Here is a 13,642-nt window from a genome sequence, read left to right as displayed (position 1 = left end):
GGATTTCCCATTAAAGAATTGAACACATTAAACTAACAGCCAGAGGAGATAAATTATGTCAATGTAAAGCTTACTGGATATTTATTTTGAGAACCATATTACCAGAAGTTCTAATTGAAGTTAAAGATCCTATTTAAATATAAATGTAATAAATAATTTACAATATAAAAACATAAATTTTTCTCTCCTCTTACAGCATGTTTTTGAAGTAATGTCATGAATATAATATGTATCCAATTTTGGAACTTAAGTCTATCCTTGTATTTCTGAAGTAAAGTCATATGAGTCTGCATTTTATTCATAATTTTGTTGCAGTTTCTAAGATTATATATTTATTTCAATAATTTTGTGAAATATGGTCTCCATACTGACCAGTTCTAAGTAGAGATGAGCAATTTGTTTGTTTTTTTCTTTACAATATGTGTTTTTCATTTATGCGCGGTGGTATCCCCATCATCTGCACCCCCAAAAAAATATTGCAAACAATTTTCTTTTTATGGTATGTAAAAAATTAGCCAATCTTTTATAATCAAATTTAAAACTGTGTAAAGTGTATTTTTCGGTGCCAGCTACTGTGTACGGTGTGTCCCCTTCATCGGTACCCTAAAATAATTATCGCAAAGAAGTCATCTTCTTTTCCATGTGTGTAAATAAATAGCTAGTCATTTATAATCTAATTTTAAAATTTGCATAGTGTGTTTTTCTCAGACAGCTAATGTGTGCGGTGGTATCCCCATCATCTGAACACAAAATAATTATTTCAAAGGAGATCTTTTCTGGTCATGGTGTCAAATGCCAATCTTTTATAAGCAAATTAAAACATTTGTATAGTGTGTTTTTGAGACACAGCATATATTACTGTGTGTTATTGGGTGTTGTCGTGACCCCATCAGCTGTGTAAATAGCGGTCCAGGCTCCATGCTTGTTCTGTCACACAGCGGTGCTGTGGTAGTTACTGTACTGCTGTTCAGACGGTAAGACGGGGCCACAGTATTACTTGTTGCAGTGCTGTGATAATAGCTGTACTGCTAATCAGCCGATGGGATGGAGCTGCAATAAAAATGTATTCAGAGAATAATGCAGTTGTCCTTTGACAAATAAGGCAATGGGTAGGCGATCCGGAGGTAGGATAAAATGAAAAAAAGGTCCCACTTGTCTGATACGGAGGAGTGGGAACACATAACGTGTTTCTCGGACCCCTAATCAGCTGCCAAGTCACTACCTCTGAAGAAACGGCCAGCTGATAAACAAGCTGATAAAATAACGCGCCCCCGTCTTATCGGCTGAATAGCAGTCATGGCGGGCCCCAGTAATAGGGGGCGTGGCCTAATCGCGGGAGGCGCGCCCCCCCTTGCCGAGAAAAAAAAAAAAGATTTGCAGCGCCGCGCGCTGGGGAGGGGGGGGCGCTCTGAGCCCCCTCAGCCCGGCGCAAAGCCAGGGGGGGCGCGATCAGTGCGATCGCTCCCCCGCCCAGGCATAGGAGACTGCTGTGGCTGCTACTCACGCCACGAGCAGTCTCTAACTGCAGCTCAGCACACGCTCTGTGCTGGGCTGTTGTGAGGGGGGGCGGCCCCGGGCCCCCGCCGGGCCCCTCAGGAAGCCCGGGCCCGGGTAAGCTGTACCCGCTCCCCCCCCCTCTCGGTGCCCCTGATAGCAGTATATTCACTACCATAGCACCACTGTGTGACGGAACAAGCACGGAGCCTGGACCTCCAATTTTGCCACTTTAAAAATTTTTTTCTTAAAAATGGGCAAATCGAATCTAGAATCGCGCAGATGCCTGTATCCCACAAGCTGTTACATCTCCCCCATGGTCTTTGATAGTGGGAAGGCTCAAATGGGACAGGAGAGTTGTCTGAATCAGAGTTTCTAGCTTAATCTTGAATGACAAGGATAAAGCCCCATACTTACTTACTTCTTCTTTCTTCACTTGGATGTGACTCCTAAAGATTTCTCTATTCTCCGCATTCACATGATTTTGACGACTGTTGTAGAGATCTTCATCTGGACACATTAGATTGTAACCTCGGCTCAATGATTACGTTTTCACAAGAATTAACTACGGTGTGACACAAACTTTTCCTTGTGATCATACTCTTTACTGGTAAAATCATAAAACACTTATAATTCTATACGCAGTAAAAGATTACATTCCACACAGGATTTGTCTCCTTACCGTTATCCTTGTGGCAAACACGTAAAACTGAGTGATACAGGTACAGTACACTGGAGGCTTATTTCCGTGATCTAGAAGCATAATCCTACCTGAAAGCTTTTGGCAGCGGTCACCAACCCGTCACTTGCGAGTGGCCGGTGGCTAGTGGCTGCAATCTGGGTAGCTGGCCATACAGCGGCGGCGGTAGCACGGTGGGGTAGCTTCTCTTACAGCTTTAACCTCATGGCACGCAAGTGACACGCATGTGCACGTGACATGGCGCGGCAGCTGTCACTGCATGACAGAAACTGCCAGCAGGCTCACCGTTGACCGCGTTAAGAGAAGAGCTGACTGGGCACTATTTTGTGGGAGTGTGGGACCAGTCCATCCACGTCCCACCAGCATAATACATCCAGTAGCTCCCGCTTACAGCGCTCAACAGGCATCATAAGTACAGATTGGGCACTTTCAAAAGGCAGTGTGGAACCAAAAAGTGAATTGAGATAAAGTCCCAGCCAATCAGCTCCCAACTGCCATGTCACAGGCTGTGTTTGGAAAATCGCAGTTAGGATCGGATTGGCTGGTAATTTACCTCCATCTAAAATTTAGTAGCTTTATCACTGTATTAGAAATGGAAAATGTGAACAGCGCTCAACAAGATATTTATTGTTTAGGGAGCAGCTTAGTACTGGAGATGTCCTGTCTCCAACAGAATTGTATAAATAAAAATAGATATTGTACCATGTGCTCACCTTGTCTAGATATCATAATATAGAGGATGTAACAAATGTGAGAATGTAGAGATGATGACAGATCTGATAAATGTAAAAAAACCCTATTTTATTTATTTATATATGTACCAATGTGTCTAGTGATATGGATAGCTACTATAGATTACTTATATATCTCCTTTCCGGTAATAGGAGTATGATAATAAAATATTCTAATGAAAATATAATAGTGACTAAGGGCCTGATTCAGAGCCACTCGTAAGCGGCCGGTCGTTCGCTCCGAGCGATGTTTGCCCAACTGCGCATGCGTACGGATCGTTATACGCATGCGCGAACCAGTCAGTGCGGTCGAAATTCATGTGCTCGCAAAATAGCGAATGCCTGATAATTAGAGTGACAGAAAGAGGCGTATGTGGGTAGGAACAGGGGAAGGTGCTTGAAAACGGGGAGTGGAGATCCGAACGCAGGCGTGCTTAAAGGTCAAAATTAGCGTTTTATGGGTGTGCATAATTAAAACAGCAGCGTCATTGACCACGTCACTGGGTTATTTTATAGCCAGAACTGCTCGCAAAATTGTGGTAGCAAAAACCAACCACAAGAATAGCGAGCAGTTTATACCCTGGTCGATTTACTCGATTAATCTAATAAACAGCGGACATGACGTAGGATGCGAGCGGCCAGGGGGCGTAGTTTCCCAAAAAACGACCGCAAGTTTTGTTCGCTCGATCAGACCTAGAGGCGTGAACAGACCGCAAAGAGCGAACGGTTCATTTGAATAGCCATCCCTATTTTCTGGACGAGCGAGCGCTAATTGCGTCTGGCTCTGAATCAGGCCCTAAGTCCTGTTTAGAAGGATCAAGGTTTGTCTGGGTGGTAGGTGTGCCCTTTGAGGGGGGTTACCTTTCCGTAAATATATATGGTACCCTTATGTTTTGGTATCAGCTCAGTTTTTGTCCACACTGACTTGCAGCAAAAAAGCCAGCCAATAGGAATGTTCCCAAATGGGTCAATAATGTCCGGGTGGTAGGTGTGCCCTTTGAGGGGGTTACCTTCCCGTAAATATATACGGTACCCTATGTCTAAATAAAAGACAGGTATGTGTCCCTTTGGCTACTTGTAGTGTGCTAGGGAGGTAAGGGTAACCTTATGTAGGAAGGTAGCTCTCTGTATGTGAGTATACACATACGTGTCCCTGCACTGTCTGATGCAATGTCCCGGTGGCAGTGGCTCACACTGCCACCGGGACATTGCATCAGACAGTGCAGGGACACGAGAGTGCAACGACTGTACGATTACAACATTGTGGATGAGCCCACACTGAACGATACGTTGTTCAATGTAGGCACCCTCCCTCATCCCCGAACGTGCACAACCTGTCGATGTTGGCCGGCATGTACAGGCAATGACAAATGCCGACAACGCCCAGCGAGAGCTTACATCGCTGGTCGTTGCCGGCATATTCACTGCACAATGAATGATGTCGTAATCGTTCAATCGCTTATTTTTCTTGTGTAGTGGATACGCGCCTTTAGATTGGCAATGGCTCTCGCTCTACAAAGCTTTTAACACACTGTTTTGGCCAAACCTGTATTACATCATGTGCAAATGGGCAAATGGGGGTTCTGAGACAACTTAGTAACATGCCCCCTGACTACAAAAACTAGAACCTCATAAATAGCAATTTTAAGAGGTTGGTTGGTATTCATTTACCATCATACCCCGATTGGAGCTTGCTTCATTCTGTGGACCTTATTCAGAGATAGATGCAATGTTGATGTATGCAGCCGAGCGATTTTTTTGCATCTGCGCAAACAGTCCAGGATACCCTTCCTGCTCACCCGCAAACCCAAGTGTCCAATATAATTTGCAATTGTGTATGAGATTGCTAACACTTGCAAAGAGGTTTGCGATCACTGGGAGTTTCAGGGTGGAGACTGGGAGTGGACCTAAAGTGATCACAAAAAGGAGCCATTTCATGGGTGTGTTTTGGGAATGTCACGGGGGCGTGTCTGGGAGCGCTGTTGCATTCCCAATCATAAATCCACTGGCAATCCCCCTTAAGTGCGTGCCGCAAGCATGTGCTTGTAAGAGGGCCGCGGTCAAGTTTCTCTGAGGCATGCTGCATTCACAGGGGCCTGGCCTCGTGGCACACCACTGTCTATTAGTATCCCGGCCAAGCAGAGTGGAAAGCGGTGCTACTCGGCAAGGATTTAAGACCGGACCATCATGTGTGCCGTGTGCTGCACTGCCACCACCCCTTCCCTCCCCCTGGGCTTATACCATGAACTCCAGTGGGCTGTGGAGGGCGGCGACACCCCTGAAGTCGGGCAGGTGATTTTAGCCCGGTGGGAGGGAAGGACACAAGCTGTTTCCCTGCCATTGATTTTATTGATTTGCCTGGCTTTATGAGCAAATAATATGTTGAATCCTAGATATAAGGCTACAGGAAGCTTCTGTTTTTCTTGATTGAACTAATCAAAAGATTTTGCAGATGATCAATTATGTTACAGGAGCAGTTACTCCAGGGATCTCCATTTACATTGCAGCTCGCTAACTGCATCATTTGCTGCATATGCTCAGCAAATAATTCTTAACTTACACTGAGGAGTCCCAAACAATGCAAAACACCCCCACTGTAGGGCACTTTCTGCTCCAGTACTGCTCTGGCCATGCTCTGAGTAAAGAAAGGTCACCCATGCTCCTGGATTTCATCTGTCTTGTTTCCTAGGGGCACATTTATTAATTATCAGAAATTGGTCCTATAATTAGGTTTTCTTATCGCTGCTATAAGAAATGACAGATTACTGAATGAATAAAAAAACACAAGCAGGATAAGGACCCGGATAGGAGCCCGTCACTGAGATGTGTGATAAGTGATAGCTAATGCGCATGTGCAAGGGGACAGTGCCCGGAAACTTTGTGATGTGTGGCCCACAGGCTACAATGGTTAACCCCATCTGAAGCTGGCATTCGCTACCATGGCCAAGGAGCTTGGCATTTTAACAGCCCCCATAGGGCTCCTTTGCAATTGAAAATGGGGGTGTCTCATACATACAGTCAGGGGATCCTTAGTATTTATGGGTAGCTCTCAATAACACCTCATATCCTGCAAATTTTCTTTTATAAATATGCCCCCTAATACATGGTTTGCTTGCAGCCTCCTGCTAAGACAGCCCCCTGGGGACTGCAACGTTTGCTTCCTTTACAGTTTATTCTCACCTTGGAAGGTTCTCTGTTGAAAATCAAAAGTTTCATTAAACTCTGCTCCCCGAATAAGCCACTACAAATGTATAGCGTCACTGAAGGTTCACTTCCTGGCAATCATGTATTTTTTATATTTTATTACAGTTGTGTTTTGCGGTCATGGGCAGTGTAATACATCTAATTAGAATATACTCCATATTGCCTACATAGATGTACCTGTCCAAACAGCCCATTGGCCCTGATTCAGAGCCGGACGCTCTGACCAGAGCGCTCGCTCTGAATCAGGGCCCACCTCCATTAATATGGAGCGTCCTCCTGGATGCTCGTATAGCTGTGGGTCACCACCCACAGTATATACGAGTGTGCAGGATGATGGTCGCGATGGTCTTGACCATCGCGACCATCGCCACTGCGAGCAACAGCCTGCGGTTGAGGTTTTCAACCGCAAGGCCAGGAGTGATTTTGGCTCTATCAGAGCCAAAATCACTCCCATTGACATCACTAGTGATGTCAGTGGGGCCGGCTACAGACGGTAGGCGTTCCCTTGGGAACGCCTCCATCTGGCAGGCACGCCCCCGGCACGCCCACCAAAGGGGGCGTGCTGTCAGTCAACATCGACAGCACGCCCCCTTTGATGAGACACTCCGAGCGAAGGAAAGTCCTTCGCTCGGCGCGTCTCGCGCATGCGCACGACGGAGCTCCCTTCGTCGTGCGCATGCGCAGTGCAGACCATCGACCCACTTGCGAGCGGAGAGCCGCTCGCGAGTGGGTCTGAATGAGGGCCATTGTTCCTGCAACAGTATTGAAATGATCAAAACTATGTTTAGATTTGTCACACATAATTCTCCTTATTTATCCTTTATATCCTATGATCTCCCAAAGGCTCCTACAAATCATACCCTGTGCAACAGGTTCACCTAGTGAGGAAAACAACTGAATGTTAAAGTTCTCTTGCTCAGGGGATAACTTGTTGCACACAGTTGGGTTGGAGGAGATGAAACAGGCAGGAAACTTGCCTGATTGGCCACTAGGGGAAAACCGATGCAAAGAATGAGCAATTAGGCTCAGAGCAATTACTCAGCAAAGAACCACTGAACCAGTGGCTGATCTGGAAGATGACTGTCTATGGACAAGGAGACCACGGTTCCTTATCAAGGAATGGACAAATCACACAATTTGGGCAAAATGCTGGTTAATGCTGAAAGAGAAAAGTAGGCCAGCGAGGGTGGTCAATAATAAGGATGGATATACACTGGTAATGTTTGTTTTTAAATATCACATCTGTTAGGGGTCAGGTAGGCAGCATTCATAAATAAAAACATAGGAAAAAATAAAAGGAGGGTACACTTTGAATTTGGAGGGAGGATGACTGATTAGAAGCATACGGAAGTACAGGTGGTAGAACCATGGAATAGTCTCCCAACAACTGTGGAGGGGCTCAAACTGTAAGAATTCAAGAATGAGACAAACATGATTCTATATTATTATCATACTCACCTACTTGCTGGCAGCTCCCTCCAGGCATGGTGTGGCACAACCAAGTGGGCAGTGCGGTGGTGTGAAGGTGTGATTGTGCAATTGTGGCCCCACCTCCATTATACAATGCTGTGATTACCATAAGGACACATTTCGGTTCAAATCGAATCATTAAGCCACCCAGACTGCCCACTTCACTCAGGAAGAGGGTGTCATCGGGCTCGAGGCATCTCCGGGAGACTTGATTAGTTTTTCGGGCATCCAGGAAAACCACCAGAGATTTGAGAATTTCACAGATATTTTGGTAGGATAGGCAAGTATGTGTCTCGTCCAAGGTTTGGTTTGGACTGGAACAGGGGCGGGAGGCTGAAGAGGAGACTTGGGAGGTGTGAATAAACCTAGGTGGCTTAAGCCAGGACTTAACTGGAGATGATAATACTGAATGAATGAGCAGAATCGGATTGGGGCCGATGATGCTGGATTGAGAGCTGGATCGGTTTGAGTCTGATGTTGTTTATTTGAAGAAGTTGATGGATTTGAATCCGATATTGCAGAATTGATGAACTTCATCGGTTGTGACCGATGTTGATGAATTGAGGAACTTAACTGATGAGTTCAATGTTGGAAGCATCGGATGAGACCGATGGTTGGATGTATCGACTGGAACCGATAGTGGCTGTAAGAACAAGTCTCAGTGGTAAAATCCAGACTGGTGTGGAAGATGGTGTTGGAGACTTGTTTACCAGATATAGGAACTGGATATAACGGACTAGGGGGCTAATTCACTACGGAATGCAACAGTGATTACGCACGCACTTCAACTACGATAGTATGCTAATTCATTGCGATCGCAATACCGCCGCACTGCATAAGGACGCCCACTTTACCTTACACACATCTGTAATGTTTAGCAAGACTGTGAAAACATCGGTACAATCCAGTACCATCGCAGTCTCATGCACACTTGCACAAGCCCTGACCTTACCCAGAAATTGTTAACTTCCACGCACGCCATCAGGCCTCAGGCTGCGTAGAGCATTGCAGTGGCTAATTTATGCACGCCCCTGCAACAGTGTTCAAACGCAGTGGCATGCCTGTGTTCGGCTGACCACCCCCCGTTACTACCCACAAACGGCATTTCTGGTCAATCACTCTGTGATGGGTCTGCATAGTCACTGCACTCTTTCCTTCTGGCCATTAGACTGGGGGTGGTAGGCAGTGGAGAAATTGAGCTTCACTTGAAGTGAAGAACACAAGGAATGCCAAAACTTGGCGACAAACTGCACTCCCTGTTCAGAGATGATTTCCAGAGGTAGTACATGGACTCTGAAGATTTCTTGTATGAATAATTGAGCCAACTTGGACGGAAGACCGGTGAGGGGTATGAAGTGAGCCATCTTGGTGAACCACTCAACTACCACCATCTGGATGGTGTTAAACTTGTTTGAAACCGGGAGGTCGGTAATGAAGTCCACACATGTGACCATGGTTGATGAGGAATAGAGAGAGGTAGTAACTGCACTACTGGAGGCTGTCGAGGCACTTTATGCTGGGCGCACTTGTTACAAGAGGAAATAAAGTATTGGAGGACTTTTCTGAGAATGGGCCACCAGTAAGGGAAGCATGAGCCCAATGTAGCAGTTTCTTGCATAATTCAGGCTTGACAAGAGTTTTCCCAACAGGTGGTGAGGATTCTACTCTGAAAGCAGAGAAAACTCATGGATCAATGAGGAGTTGCTTCTCAGCAGATGTAGTTTAATTTTCTTGCTCCATGGAGTGAGAGAGAGCATCAGCCTTTCGATTCTGGACCCCTGGATGAAAAGACAATTTGAAATTAAATTGTGAGAAGAAGAGAGCCCATCTGGCTTGCCTCGGATTCAGACAATGGGCTGTCTTAAAAGAGGTTTTTGTGGTCTGTGAGAATGGAAATGGGATGCACTGCTCCTTCCAAAAGATAGTGCCACTCCTCTAAGGCCAACTTAAAAGTGAGAAGTACTTGATTTCCAATAGAGTAGTTGCACTCAGTCAGAGAAAATTTTCTGGAGAAAAAACCACAGGGGTGAAGAAGACCATCAAGAGCGTGTTGAGAGCGCACAGCTCCGACTCCTATGGAAGAAGCATCAACTTCCAAGACGAATGGCTGTGTGACATCTGGTTGACAAAGAACAGGAGCTGAAATGAACTTCTGTTTTATGTTTTGGAAGGCTTCCTTTGCTTCCTCTGATCATCGGGATGGATTGGCAAATTTCGAGGTGAGAACAGTGATGGGTGCAACGATGGTGGAAAAGTTCTTTATGAATTGTGTTAGTAGTTCGCAAACCCTAAGAAGCATGAACAGTCCTGAGAGTATTAGGAAGCGTCCATTCCTGAATTGCTTGGAGATTTTCTAAGTAAATTTTGAGACCAGAACCTGAAATTATATATCCCAGGAAGGGAATAAACTTGACCTCGAAGACACTTCTCCAATTTGAAGTAGAGACGATTTGAATAGAGACATGTCAGAACCTCTACTTGCCGGCAATGTTGTTCCAGATCATTGGTGACTATGAGAATATGGTCAAGATAGACAACATGTTTGTACAACAGATCTCATTGACATAGTGCTGGAGTACTGCGGGAGCATTGCTGAGACCGAAGGGCATAATGAGGTACTCGTAGTGACCGTCGCAGGTATTAAATGCGGTCTTCCACTCATCTCCTTCCCAAATTCGTATGCGATTATATGCTCCGCGCAAGTCCAATTTGGTGAAGATGGTGGCTCCACTGACTCGGTCAAAAACCTCAGAGGGAGAGGATAGCGTTTTTTAATGATGGCATCATTCTGTCCCCTGTAGTTGATGCAGGGGGCGCAGGCCTCCATACTTTTTTTTTGGCAACAAAGAAGCACGCTCCGGCGGGAGAGGTGGAAGGATGGATGAACCCTTTTTCCAAATTCTCTTGGATATAGTCAGTCATGGCATTTGTTTCTGGGAGCGATAGTGGATGACTTCACTCGCTGGGAGATTTCCCAGGGATTAATTCAATTGGACAATCGCATTCATGGTGAGGAGGAAGAATATCAGCACCAGTTTTACTGAAAACATCAATGAATTCTTGATAAGGAGGATGAGATGGTACTGCAGAGCATACTGGAAGAATTTTTTGGAGGCAAGAAACAAACTAGGAAGAAGTGGTGAGTTGTGAGGTTCTCCAGTCAATTTGAAGATTATGCAGACGGAGCCAGGGCAGCCCAGAAATATGGTATCTGAGGCCCTGGGTATGACAAAAAAAATGTAAAAGTTAAGAGTGCAAAGGTCAAGTCTGAAGGGTAATTGTACCCCCTAGGATGTAGCTTCCATCAATCGCTGTAAAGTAGATAGGATGAAGCAGATTCTCGGTTGGTAATGTCCACCACTGGACTAATTCAGATGTGACAAAGTTACCTGCTGTGCCTGAATCCAACAGCGCAGAGACTTGCTTGAAGTGCTTGGCCACTTGAAGAGAAACTGAGAGAATACAATCAGTTGTCTTTGGAGAGGATTGAACTACTCCTAACTTTTTGCCAAATTAGGAGTGGGATTTTCCTGGACGCTTGGGACAATTGTTGAGCTGATGAGAAGGAGCAGCACAGAATAGACAGAGATCTCAGACTGTTGCCTTCTGTGTTCTTTCTGTGATAGGCGAGAATGGTTGATTTGCATCTGTTCCTCTTTGGAAGGAGAAACTGACTGAGGCAAGACTGTCGCTCGAGGTTTAGGATGAATGAATCTGCCTCTCTCAATAGCACGTTCTTTAAAAAGTAAGTCCACCTTGGTGCACAAGAAGATCAAGTCCTCTAACTTGTCCGGGAGATCACGAGTAACAAGAACATTATAATTTGGTCGGATAAGCCTTTCCAGAAGGCTGCATCGAATGCTCCATCATTCCAAGAGAGTTCTGATGCCAGTATTTGAAACTGAACCAGATACTGGCTTACAGAATTTGAACCCTGGCATAGCCATAAAAGATCTGAAGATGCAGATGAGACTCACCCAGGCTCGTCGAAGATTCGGCGGAATGCCGTGACAAATTCCTTGTAAGATGTTAGAATAGGATCCAATCTTTCCCTTAAGGGTGAAGCCCAGTCTTAGGTGGATCCAGATAATAGGGAGATAATATATATGCCACACGGGTTCGGTCTGTAGGAAAATTGCTGGGTTGGAGCAAAAACTGTATTTCACATTGATTTAGAAAGCGCCTGCAATTTTTAGGGTACCCATCAAATTTTGCAGGAGTAGGAATGTGCAGATGAGGTGCCACTGCGGAAACTGGAACCGGAGAAACTGGAATGGATGAAGTGGCAGCTCCTGAGTCTCTCAGAGTGGATTGGATGTCATCCAGCCAGTTAGTCAGTTCTTAGAGGAACTGTACCACCTGACCCTGCACCGCCACTCTTGGTGTTCTAGGCGAGCAACAAGATCAGGTGTAAACCCAGCAGCTTGTGCCTGATTCTTGGCTGGATCCATGGGGCCAGTACAAACTGTCAGGCGTGGGAGGCTGAAGAGAAGACTTGGGAGGTGTGAATGATCCTGGGTGGCTTGTGCCAGGACTTCCTCATGCATTGCTGTGAGGAGCTGCAGAGGATGATGGGCCCGAAGAGGAGAACAAGAATGGATTGTCTTTATTAAACAGCAGGTTGGAATAAGAACTGGAGGTAATAATGAATGAATGAGCAGAATCGGATTGGGACCGGTGATGCTGGGTCGGTTTGAGACCAATGTTGAAGAATTGAAGAACTTAATCGAAGAGTCCGATGTTGATGAACTTGATCGGTTGGGACCGATGTTGATGAATTGAGGAACTTAATTGATATGAATCCAATGTTGGCAGTATCGGATGAGACCGATATTTGGAGGTATCGGCTGGAACAGATGGTGACTGTCTGAGTGGTAAAAACCAGACTGGTGTGCAAGATGGTACAGGAGACTTGTTTACCAGATATAGGAACTGGATATAACGGACAGGGGGCCTGATTCATCAGTGCTGAACGAAGATTTCTGATTATCGGGATCTGCACATGCGTAGGCTCCATTCTGCGAGTGTGCAGAATGGGCCCTGCTAAGACGCACGCAAGCCCTTGAATGCCTCTGCCTGATTGATAGGCATTTAAGGGGCGGTGCGGGGTTCCCAGAAATGGGGCGTGTCCGCCCCGTTTTCCGGGAGTGGCCAGCCCAGGGACTGCTTGGGCGTACGCAGTCTGCTGGGCTCGCTAGCTGGCCAGCCTGAGTAAACTGAGGCTTACTCAGCTGGCTGGCCACCCGGCGCCATCCCCCATCGCGACCATCGATCGCGATAGTGATCCCAGCCTGCGACTACCGTCACAGTGCTGGGATCGCAAATGCAGCAGGGGGTGTCATACACCTCCTGCTGCATTTGCATTATTGCAAGGATCACAATTGCAAAGCTGCCTGCGTGCAGCTTTGCAATTGCGATCCTTGATGAATCAGGCCCTGGGACCGTTCAGATACAGAGAGCCTGGGAGCGACATTGTACTGGCAACAGAGGCCAGTCTGGAAATGGAATTTATAGGGGAGGATCCCCAGGGATTGGATGCTCTGATCAGTTGGTCTGGAAGCAGTGCTCTGAGTGGAGGAAGAGCGTCAGGTGACAAGAGTCCAACATGGCTGCGCCCATACTGTTGTTTAGGAGGGAACACAGACAGACCTCAGCACCAGCCGGGAGCGATGTGCAGCGTGAGCAGACCTCTGTGCTATCCTGGACAGACACCATAGTTGTAAGTGGTTTTAATAGTCCAGAGCGTGACAGTATGGTTATAATATCTATTATATAAAGATGACTTTTAAAAATAAGTTCACGGCAGTTCTCATACACGTCAGACCAAAGATCACGTGTCTATTTACTGCCTGTTCCTGCCAGTAAAATGGTCTCGATCCGGAACCTACCACTACTACACTGTTGCCCCACAGAACACTTACATGTTTATCAGGAACGGGTCATCCATGTCCGTGGTCAGTTCCAGTGATTGGGATGTGTTCTGAAGCCGCCACCCTCAGCTATGGAACGCATGCTTAGTGGTGATCACCCAATATGTACATAC

This window comes from Taudactylus pleione, unplaced genomic scaffold (genome assembly GCF_031769625.1).
Source record: "Taudactylus pleione unplaced genomic scaffold, aTauple2 ptg000129l, whole genome shotgun sequence".
Classification (NCBI taxonomy): domain Eukaryota; kingdom Metazoa; phylum Chordata; class Amphibia; order Anura; family Myobatrachidae; genus Taudactylus; species Taudactylus pleione.
Note: the sequence above shows the minus strand (reverse complement) of the source record.